Source organism: Oreochromis aureus, linkage group 2 (assembly GCF_013358895.1).
Source record: "Oreochromis aureus strain Israel breed Guangdong linkage group 2, ZZ_aureus, whole genome shotgun sequence".
NCBI classification, from domain to species: Eukaryota; Metazoa; Chordata; class Actinopteri; order Cichliformes; family Cichlidae; genus Oreochromis; species Oreochromis aureus.
This window is the reverse complement of record NC_052943.1, coordinates 22,314,112-22,326,694: the sequence shown is the minus strand read 5'-3', so window position 1 is coordinate 22,326,694 and position 12,583 is coordinate 22,314,112.

The following is a 12,583-nucleotide window of genomic DNA, read 5'->3' as shown; positions in this document are numbered from 1 at the left end:
AACTTACACCAGCCAATCCAGATGAGTTGACTCCTCCAGATGCATCTTAAAATGAAATTAATCACTGGGGATTTCCATGTAGAGATGAGTTGTCCACCTGCCATCGGAAATGTGCTATATCAATCAAAACCACCATACTAATGATCATCTAGCAGAAGCTCCAGCAGTGGGGAATTGTAGTCCCCCTGGCGCAGTCATTTGCGTCGATCTATGACCACAAGCGCATTTGGCCTCCTCTGCAGCCCTAATGACTGTGCTGCTTTGTCGCCCGCCGATCTGCTCTCCTCAGCTAAAGATTAATTTTCCCCTTCACTGTTGAAGTTGAAGTGCCTGACAGTGTTTTCTATTTATCCCCAAATGAGGAGGAGCCAAAAAGAGTGGAAGCATGCAGAAATCATATATTGGAGTGGGAGCACTTCAAAAAAAGCAATGAAAAAGTGGCCAAGATGACATATAATCGAGGTTGATCAAAGGTTTTTAACGTGCCATGTCATCTGTAACTTAAAATTGACACTTTACTGAATTTACCGGCAGATTTGAAGAAAGAACCAGTGCAGGTACAGAAGTAACAGCTGCTTTCCTGTTATTTATTTATTTTTGTGTGTTTTGGTTTAATTTTTACTGTGACAACCACATAGTGAAAATTAAACATAAAAACAGGTGTAGAGGTCTTCCTTTGCTTTAACTTCTTGGATTTCCATCTCAGTAGTTACGCTTGTACATAACCATGAACACAATAGTTTATTGTTAAGTGTTGGTATCTGTTGCGACTCTCATTATGGGTAGACGAATATCTTCCTATCTCAAACAATACGATTGTCTTTCTGTGCATGTGTGTTTGCCTTCACCACTAGAGTATCAAGTTCTGTCTAACAGTGAAGTTTTATTTGCGTAAGCATGACCACAATGATTCCTAAATGCATTTACCTACCTTGATTTTGGTGCATTATAACTCTCTGAAATGTTTTACAAAATGGTCTCAAGCTAATGAGTGTTTATATGAAACAGATGAATAAATGATAAATAAACAAATGAATATATAAAAATTTCAAAAAGCCTTTCTTACTCTTTCAGTTGTTCTAAACCCTTTTGTTCCTATCAAGCTAACACGTCTAATAAAAAATAAACTATTCTGGGTAGACATTGGTAATTCAGATCAGCTACTAATAATATTTTGCAGCGATAGATTCAAATAGTAACACGCTATGGCTTCTGCATTTTATTATATTTGTACAAAGGAAAAAAAAGGGATTATTTACATATTCTTACCCTGCTAAATGTTCTCGGCAGACATACGAGGTAAGTAAATTAGAAACTAAATCACTTTTGGGTAACTGTGTTGGTCTCTATGCCATCCCTCTGACTGATTGGTAAACAGTCTAATCTGTAAGGAAGAAATGGATAAATGGATTTTTAGAATGGCAAAAATAAATTCTACATCGTGTTTTGCCAACTACTTAACTTATTGGTGATGTTCAAAGCCTGGATGATTCATTTTAAAGGTAAAGCAGATGTCTCATTAAAGACTGGTATCCTCATGTTCAGGAGAAAGCTTGCCTTGTGTGGACCACCTGGAATAAGACCAGATTTTCATTACCGTACAGCTATGATGAAAAAGTTTAACAGTGTTTGAATTCTGTAAGGGGTAACCATATGTCAATGAATCATCTTAGTTTTATAATTTGGTTTCAGTTGCTTGCAGTTTCAGTTGTGGTTTGGCCTCTGTGTTCAGTTGTCCCTGTGTTGTGGTTCATAATGAATTCAGATGGTACGGCAATAGAGAAATTCAATACTGAGTCTATTATGAGCTGTTTTCAGGGTAGTCAAAACTTTGAAAAAACTCTCAAACAAAGTTAGGAAAGTCAGGGTCATTTCTGCCTGTGGATTGAGGGTGGTTTAGTTAACTCTTCTGACTCACTGCATATTGTGGCACACTTGTGTAGTGACTCTGTGGGCTGTTTCACTCAAACTAATTTAGTACTAATCTGCAGGCTGCTTTCTTCGTTTTTGCCAATACTGTGTCAATAAAATTGCCCTTCCTGAGTTAAAGTGGACATCACTATAGTTACTTACAAGCTTAGCAGTGCCAACAAAGTGTCAGGTTTTCAAGTAATTGAGTAGTTCCTGTGCACCCAGCTTCAGGCGGTCAGTCCATTGTCCTTTGCTTTTCTTTAGTTTTGTCCTCCTGTCTGTTTATGTTTAGATGCAATATTGTTTTCTATCCACATCTGTGTAAACACAGATCAGTTGGTAGGCCATATCTTATTAGCTATTGAAAATACATAGAATAATACAAACACCACAATACTTATTTTATAAAACCTGTATAGTTCTTTAAATAATCCATAAACCACACTGCTTTTAGGCAGTGTTACATATTTAATAGGTAATTTATATGGTTAGGGTTCTTTGGTTTAAAGGGGGTTGGAAGCCTGTGCCGATGATGAGGCACTGATGGCACAGTAATGAGAACAAAAGGATACAGACACAGGCCTTGGGGGAAGTACGATCAGAAAAACACCAGACGACTCCTCTGTTAATGTGTTTCCTGTGCAACATAAGACAACTAATAAAGCTGAAGAGAAGCGACACCATCTGTGCCCACATTATAGGTGCAAGCCAGAATTCTGTACAGTTGTAAAGGATGGTCTCCATATTGAGAATGTGGTATACGTAGATATTATTGTTAATGCAAAAATAATTTATGTTCCTAATTTAAATAGGAGGAGGGATAGAGGAATTGAACTGAATTAGTAAATGTAGAGTATTAGATAGGAGGAAATGTTTATGAAATCTAGAGAAACTGTGGTACTGCATGAGGGAGTCATGAGTGGCAGAGAAGTATCAGAGGGTGGTGCAGGACATGCACGAGGACAGCAAGACAGTGGTGAGATGTGTGGTAGGAGTGAAAGATGTGTTCAAGGTGGGGGTGAGATTTCATCAGAAACTGGCTCTGAGCTCCTTCTTGTTTGCGATGGTGATAAGTTGACACATGAAGTCAATCAGGGAGTCCATGGGTTAGAATATTTGCAGATGACATTATGATCTGTAGTGAAAGTAGGGGGCACGTAGACGAGACCTTGAAGAGGTGGAGGAGGAAAGAAGAGGAATGAATGTCAGTAGAAGCAAGACAGAATACATGTGTATGAAAAAGGGCGGGACAGCTAGAAAGGGTGGTGTTGTCACAAACATATGATTTGTGATTGAAAAATGGCATCAAGCCTGGTAGTGCTATAATGTACAGGATGGGGGATTGACAAAAGATGAGTGACGGAGCTGGAGAAGGTAGAATTGAAGATGCTCGGTGACGTGGAAATAAGTATACTAGAAGGACAACTCGGGTTGAGTGGTTTGGAGAAAAAAAGTTAGAAAGGCAAGGGAGATGTTGCCAGATCACAACAACAGTTGCCTCAAGGTGCTTTATATTGTAAGGTAAAGACCCTACAATAACAATAGAATGATGTGAAACTACATCTGCTGCTCTTATTATTTAATGTTTGTTTGGAACATTAAATAGAAAATGCTACCTTTGCTGCTGAAACATAGTGAATACATAGTGCCCACTACTGGACCGCACTTTGATCCAGAACATGAAGTCAACCACTATAGGTGAGGTAAGCAGCTTCACATTTGCTGATGGGTCCCTGTAACTATCTGTTACAATCATTGTTCTTGTTTAAGCCTTCAAACACATTGACTATACGTATTTGTTAGCCACAGACTATAAAGTAAGATTGTGTCTTAGTTTGTTGCTAGTGTAAACACGTCATGTATACGAAGGATGTTGTGGTATATAAACATGTGTTTGTCTTTTATTGCTCTACTTGACTAGTTGCAGGTTATTGACTGAATTTAAAGGAGCTTTCATATTTGCATTTTTACTGTTATGTTTGATATACTCTAGCTTCACTTCTCTCTTCTCTAACTCTGTAGTATCAGCTAGACTGTACAAACTTTTACATTATCAAACAGCTGCATATGGAGTTGTGCTATATAATGTGTTTTTTCATCATCGTTATTGTGTTTATTTGTTTATATTTTTTAGTTTCACTCCTGTTCAATTGTGTATGGTGGTGCAGCATAACTGAAGCTCTTGGAGCTTGGACGATATATCTGGACTCCCCCATTCATTTGAATTGAACACACTGAACTGTATATCTTTGCACATATGCACACACACAACAAGAGTAATACTGACAGGAAGGGAGTAACCGCTGCTGTCAAATGCAAAGAGCAAACCATGAAACAAATTTTGTGCAGTAACTGCATGTTGTCTTTGATTAGCTCAATTGTTTTTAGTTGTTTTGGTCCGAACTATAGTGAGAGTTGGTTCATATGTCCAGCAACAAGTTAGAGCTTTTCCTTTATTGTTGTTGTTGCCATTTGTCATTGATTCAGAACAGAATTTCTAGGTGCAGCCAAGTCCTGGAAGGTACAGGGTGTTGGGTTCTATGGTCTCAAGAACTTTGTGGCCACGGTTCTCAGCTGGAAAAGGTTGGAGTACCTATTTTGGTCTTGGAACATCCTTAAATGCATAATTGATAGACAGGTTAGTGTGGTCTTGACAGTGAACTTTGCATGGTCTCTTGTAATGAAGAAAGGGCTCAGAGTGAAAACCAGACTGTTGATTTACCAGCTGATCATGGTTCCTTTTGCAAGACTAAAATATACCTTTGAATGGTGTACGGTCTCAGCCATAGGAATAGGATGAGGAGTTTGGTCATTTATGATGGGGGCTCAGAGTAGAGCGATGATAGTTTGAGCATCTTACCAGAATGCCTTGTAGACAGGCATGTAATGGAGGCCTCGGGGCAAGCTTGAACTCCTGATCATTTCACAGGCTCCAATTAGTTTCATTATATAAATCCAGCACAAATGATGTTTACTTGAAATGAATGAAAACTAAGTGATACCAGAATCAAAAGATGGTAAATGAGCAGTTAAAAAAATAACGTGGAATGTATCCCCAATCATAGATGCAGGTTGTTTTAAAGAAAGTACAGACTTTAAGAAAAAAAGAAAAACATATGCAAATTAATTCTCCCTTTCCAAAAGTAATAATAATAATAATAATAATAATAATAATAATAATAAATAATTCATATTAGTTTGGGTAGAAATAAGGCTTGCTGTTTGTTTGTTTTTGTTTTGTTTTTTTGTGTTTGCTTCTTAATTTAAATTGTTCCTGGAGTCTGCAAAAACAATGTACTTTAAGAAGTCATGTATGTTAAATATGTTGGTAGGTTGAGGTTAAAAGATCTTGTATTTAATTCAATTCATGTATATATTCACTTCAGACTGTAAGGCGAAACAGATAAAGTTCTGCATCCTGACACACCTGTATCCCCCTTAGTTTTTTCCCCTGATAGCATGTTCTCAACTTTAACTGTCTCAGAAAACTTAAAGTGCTGTTGAGGGAATGCTCCACAAGTGGGAGGACTTTTACTTTAATGAGATCAACTGAATTTTGAACACATGGGCTGATGATTTCTGCAGATCCAAAGGTCACACTGAATGATGCACAAGCACACCTCTAGTCTTCATGTATTCAGTCGAAGGTGTGTGTGTGTGTGTGTGTGTGTGTGTGTGTGTGTGTGTGTGTGTGTGTGTGTGTGTGTGTATGAGATACTGAGAGAGATGGAAGGTGTTCACTCTGTTATTCCAAAGCGGCTGTCTCCACTTCAAAGCTTGCTGTCAGTGGAATACTGAACAAAATATATTAAATATCTCCAATAGAAGTATAGTAAGTATTAGAAACATAAATACTATAAGCAAAGCAGATGGCAGAAAAAGTCCACTACAAGAAATATTCTTTGCAGCAACTGAGAAAAAAAAGGAACAAGAAACTAGATTCTATTTTTATTAGGGGATAGGATACTGGGGAGAGCTAAGCCAGCAGGTGAGTGGGTCAGATGATGTACAGAGAATAGCAATTCCTCCTCTATATTACATCTTAATTCTTAAGTAGGTAATGAATTTATAGTGACAAAGTCTAAACAGTATTGGTATAGATTTTTATTATTTTTTTTAAGTTTGACTTTGTCTGATACCTGGCATGGCTAATATTGTGCTGTTTCCTGTCCCTATAAAATGGCATGTAGAGTTTTTCTGGCCTGTTAACCGGCTACAGACTTTAAAGGCTGAGAGAAATGATCACCCCCAAACATTCACATTATCTTAGTGTATGTGTGGTTGGGACCGTTCTGCAATAGGAAAAAACCTAAATGCAAATGCAGCTAAGAAGCATTCTAAATGGGAGGTGATTTTAAACACTTTCTTGCCAGATGCTGAAAAGGTATAATTACGTAATGCACCACTAAGTGTAAATATGTCATCACGGCCCCTGAAAGTAACCATTACAGCAATTTCAACACTTACTTACTATCATACTGATGGTAAACATGCTTTTTGTTGATTAGCTAAATCCCTGATTTATCTTAGCCTTATTAATGCTAACACTGTGTCGGTTTGGGAGTGACATCAATCAAAGCCCTTAAACAGGACTGAAATATTTGTCATTCACCAGTCTATGAAGTTATTTCATTTTAAGAAAAGTTGTTGGCTAAAAAGCTGAATTATATGAGACTGTTAAACTGATAAAAGCTAAATTAATAATCCTCTGATGTGAGGATAAATTAGGACACAAATGCAGACTCGGGATACAAACTGAATAAAGTAAAAATGCACCTTTAATGATACAGGTGTAAGGTCCAAACAAAAGTCAATATAAAAGAACAGAAACATAATCAGGGAGAAGTAACAGCTGACAACAGTATGATGACACAAAAAAACAAACTGAGGCTTTAAATAGACACATGACTTAATTAGGGGAATGGGAAACTGGGCTACATGGCTGAAACTAATCACAAATAAGAAAGCAGGGGAACCAAAACTAAACACAACACATGAAAGATAAACGCTACCAAAATAAAACAGACCAAATGCAGGGCACACAACAGGAAAGAAAACTGAAACTTGGGGAAATAACTATACTCTAGCTAGAATAATAAATTACAAAACTGAGAATAAAATCATGAGGAGAAATAAGCTAGAGTAGAAAACTTGAAATGACCAGAACAAACAAAGCAGAAAATATATAATATAATATAATATATAGAAAAACAAAAGTAAAAATTTACACATTTACTCAAATGGTAGAAAACATGGTACTGGCTCCAAACTTGGAAAACATTAAAACTGCTAAAACAGTCTCTTTTTGTCCAGTTCCACCTTTAAGCCATTTATGTTGTAGGTTCTGGGCTTAACTTCCATAGATGCACATTCCATAGATGCACTTCTGGATTATGGTTTAGGGAATTTTGGAGGAGAAGTCAACACTTTGAGCATAGTTTGCAATATGGCAGGGTCATGGTCTGTGGGTTTATTTTGTGAGATTTGAGGCTTTGTTTTATCTTTGTAGTTTTTGGTTATTAATGTTATTTAAAATCTTCTGTTCTCAGTGTTATTGCTTGGGTTTGTAGTTATCAGTCATTTCTTCATTTTTGAGCTTTCACTCATATTTTTGTAGTATTTTTATCTGTGGTTCCTTTTTTATGCCCTACTGTGTCTTCCCCCTGTGTCAAGTGTTTTCTTGTGCCTGTGTTTCCTTCTTTAGTTATTATTTATTTCCTCTTTTACTAGTATGTATCTAATCTTGTCATTCCTTTATCCGCCTGTTTACCTGCTTACCCCTTTTTTTCCATCTGTCCTCAACTTCTAACCCTCCACATGAGTCTACAAACTCTGCAGCAGTGACACCTTCATGTCTTAGTCAGTGTATATTTTCAGCAGTTTACAGCTGGGCTGATCCTCGATCTCTTCAGTGCCTAAGTGGGTAGATGATCTTGGGTAGATGCTGAACCCGAAACAGTATGAGTGTGAGTTTACAGAAGAAAGAGCAAAGTATAAATGAATAAAAAGCGCCCTGTTTGATCGTGTCTGTGTGAGGCCCTCAGTGTAAAACACTAACTGGTCAATAGGACAAGTAAGAATGACCCACAATGTTTATTTCTCATACACATTAATGAGCCTTGACTGTTCATGTCCCTGTCAAACCTTCACAAGCCGTTCTTGTGCGAACCACTTTGGTATATGCTAACTGCTCCTTTTCAGAAAACCCCCACAAGACCTCCCTTTTTGGAAATTCTCTGACCCAGCTGTCTAGCCATCACAATTAGGCTCTTGTCAAAGTCGATCAGGTCATTATGCTTGTCCATTTTTCATGCAACACATCAGTTTCAAGAAATGACTGCACACTTGCTGCCAAATATATTCCACCCCTTGACAGGTGCCACTATAACAAGATAATCAATGTTATTCACTTTACCTGTCAGTGGTTTTAATGATGGTTGATCAGTGTATACTCAAATAAATCAGGAAAAACACATACTCATGAACTGAAAGTGGACATACTCGTTAATTCAAAGTGGGCACATTTGGGAGACAGGCTGTGTTTTTAATTTAAATCTCACATACAGAGTGCCAAAAGCGATGTGACAAGCACCATTTCCAGATCAAAACATTATCTTGACAAAAAATGTTCATCCCGAGTGACTTTCAAATCGTCAAGTGAAAATGTTGTCAGATTATTAGAGGTAGCTGTTTAAAATGAGCAGATGATCCTGTTTACTCACTGGCACAGTGCCTCTAAACTTGCAATACCTCAGTTCCCTTGACAGAACAATAATTTCTTAATGGCTTAAAGTGCTGCAGACATGATTTAAACATGTTTACATACATATTTACACGCATATAACTACCGTAGATGTTATGTGAGAAAATATGATGAAGGTGAAAAATGCTTGTACTCGTTGTGGCACAACTGCAGTACACCTTTGGCATAATGGTACTGTTATTATGTCTTTCACTTGTATGAGAATGTTTCTTTTATTTGTAGAGTCACATGACCCGCATGGCATTGACTGATACATTTTCTCTGATCCACCTGCTCTGCAAAAAGGTTGCTTATTCAGTCTTACAACAAGGTCACCTACTCTACATAAGTATATACACATGCAAACCTTGAGAAGTTGAAAATTGGCAGCCTTTGTAATTACTCAAAAGATTATATTCAAAACTTTGTGTCATCTTATCACATTCATTTCACCCAGAGCATCTCTAGAGTATATACTTTGACTATAGAGACTGAAGGCTATATAAGTATATAGAATATAAACATTTGTAGCCAAGCAGTGGCTAGATGTGAATGGGCTGACCTTAAATTTTGAAACCAATGTGACTTACAGAGTAAGAATTTGATTATTTCCCATTGCGCTGACTTTTGGCTTTCAAAGAAACATCTTTCAAACTACCAAATGACAGTTTTCAGCATAGCAGACTGTCATATTTCCCACAGGATAAAATGCTGACTTTGGTGTTCCTAAAGTGGATTGAGTAAGAATTCCAATATCAGGCTGTGCGATGCTTGATTCTTTGACATACTACTAACATTAGCAGCTCCTAGGCTTCAGTCACACAAGCCTAGAGAGTGCCTGCCTGTTGGTGAGTGGTTGGTGGACATTGCTGGTAGTCACCTGTGTGAAGGTGAAGGTGGCTAATAAAGCATGCACAAAGAGAGTTTTGGCACAGTACCTGTTTTATGATTAATTTCATCCAGCGATGGCCATCAGCAACCACTCACCAGCTGGTTGGGGGATAAACATTTTTCCTTAGTAACCTGTGATTCTCAGGGTGTCTCTGACCAGTATCTAGAGCAATGATGAGTTAAACAGTTTGAGTAATAGTCTGTGAACTGACCTGAATCATCTTCATTTTATTTTGTTTTTAATAAGCAAAGTGATTTATAATTTCTACTTTTTTTCTCATTATGTGTTATTATCCACAGGAAATAACTGTTTTTGTGTAGTTGACACATCAGTGACTAGTTTCTTCTTCTTCTTTGTTTGTCTGTTTTTGTTCCTCAGTCTGGATTACAATACTTTCTTGCACGAAATAATGTTTCAAATGAATGACACCTTGCCTTTTCAACCTTCAGTCAATATTTTTTTTGCAATTCCAGTATATTCTTTAGGCCATTACTTTGAATATTTATTAGAGGTAATAGAAAATGGAGAATTCCCCACTACTTGCAGATCTGCATCTTAATTGAGGTCATGCCATAGTTTGGCATTTCCTTTAGTGCTTAATAATATAAGTGTTCACACAGCTTTTCAGCCTCGACCAGAAACTCTGTAAAGCAATGACCAATTGTGTGCTGCCAAATACTAATATTGTATTTAAACAGTTGTTTTAAATGAGACAAGGTGACATTCAGAATATATTTTGCTTTTATTTTATTAGGTTCTGTGATAGTGTATGAGCTTTGGTATTACAAAATTATGATTTTATATTGTTGGGCATCCATGTTGAAGATGGTCAAAAGTTCAAATATTGAGGTCAGTGTATCAGCAAACCTCTGAAGTCTTATGCTCAGGCTTCAGACGGCTTCAAACGCTCAGTTTCAGACAGTTTCATGTAGTTTTGTCTGCCCTTGGCTGGAAAAAGAACTAGAATAACTGTGAATAATGCAAAGCAACTCTAGTAGAATCTAAGAATAAAAATATGGAGCTGGGAATGAGAACAACAGATTTCATTTATGGCCTGCCAAGCCTAAGTCAAAAGGTTGTTTCTGTGTTTCCATAACAGCATTCTTATACTGACCTTCAGTGTGAGCTTATATATCATCTATAAATCTGGGTAATAGTGAGAAGAATGAAAATAAATATGTTTCCCCAATACCTGACAAGCATGGATTAGCTTTTCATGAACAGCTCATGTATATATCAATATCATGTGAAACATGCATATTTGTCTTTTAGAAAAAGGGTTCATCATGTTATTTTTACCATGTATACTGCATCATTGACTCTTGGAAGCCAAAATGTATAATGGAATAATTTGCTGAAGCAAGTATTTATTGTATTGTTTTTTTGATGTTTTATTTTCTTTAAGCAAAAAAAAAAATTTTTTTTAAATTGCATGTCGACCGTTTTAGCTGCTTGCTTTTTGGAAAAAGCTTTTCTTTTAATATAATCATTTAATAACAAATGTGTTTTGCAACTGTTTGCTTGCTTTTGACCATTGGAGAATTTTAAAAGCAAATATGACCTATATTAGATCTGTGTTTTTAAGAGTGACTCTTTTCTGTTGCTCATTTCCAAGTTGTATGAATGAAGATTTTCAAGGGTATTTTTTATTTTTTTTTGCACCTTAAAAATATTCAAATGAAGCTTAACCAGCCTCTTACCAAGTCATTCAGAAGGTTCTGAAACCGCTTTTCTAACATAATTCAGTCTTTGAAAGCAATAATTATTCTCAATTAATTACAGTTTCAGCACCATAAGCTTTGAGATTGTGCATTAGTCTGTCAGTTTCCAGGTTGTGCGGTCCTCAGTTTCCCTCATTAAGCCTGTTAGATTTAAATTGCTCCACACATGAAGACTTTTGAGAAAGTAATAGCAAAATGAGACCTTTCACCTTGGACTGATGGAAGAAATTAATTCTGACCTAAAATAACTACATTTGATTGACAGGTTAATTGAAGATCACTTCCCACCATGTGCCAATGTGGTGGAGTATTCAGGATAAACCATAAACATTATATAGTATAGCATTTATATAGTGTATATTGTTATTATCTGTGGATTTAGGTAACTGTGCACTTCAGAGTTTTTTCAGCATCAGACTAAATCTCAACTCTGATCACTTAACATATGCCTGAATATTTTGAATATTTTCAACCTGGATAAAATTATCATTATTATTATTATTATTATTATTATTATTATTATTATTATTATTATTATTATTATTATCATTATTATTTATTATTTTAGAAAATAACATCAAAATTTAGGGAAAAGGGGGGAAAAACACATTACAGCCCACTTTCAGTGTTCATAAACTAACTATATAGCCTGTATTTCTTTTGGGACTGTGACTGTATGCAAGTGGAATGAGGGATGCAGTCCATTTCTAGCAATTCTAAATACGTACTGTTTTACAGCATGTACCAGTATACCCAGAGGCGGCCAGTTGCTTTGTCACATTTAGTCCCAGAGAAAATAGTTCATGCTGTCACATATAAATGTGGTGAAATTCCAAGTGCAGGTATCTGACATGTGGTACAATTTAATAAAAATCAGGATTCCACCAGAGTGAAATATGTAATGCTTAGACTTCATCCTATTGCACATTCAGTGGCGTGCACTGGTTTTCATCAACTAAAACACATCCTACTTTCTCATTTTCTTGCAGTTTTCCAGAGCTAAGAACTCCCTGTCCAAGTACCACAATGTATGATTTTGCACTTTAACAGTTATTTGAAAGACATCAAAAGAGATGTAACTGAATTTCTGGACAGGACAGATAGGCCCAGTAGATGGATTTTTTTTTGAAGCAGATAAAACATGTGTACCTCCCAGTTCTTCTTAGAGTCTGGTTTAGAGGAAGAGGAGAAAGTGCCCAAACTTCTGTTCTAAAAAAGGTGTGTTGATTTAGAAGTTTAAAGATCTTATAGAACTGGCATCTTCCGTTCTTCTTCCACACAGAAGAAAGATATAAGTGAGCGTCACTAGAATAGGAA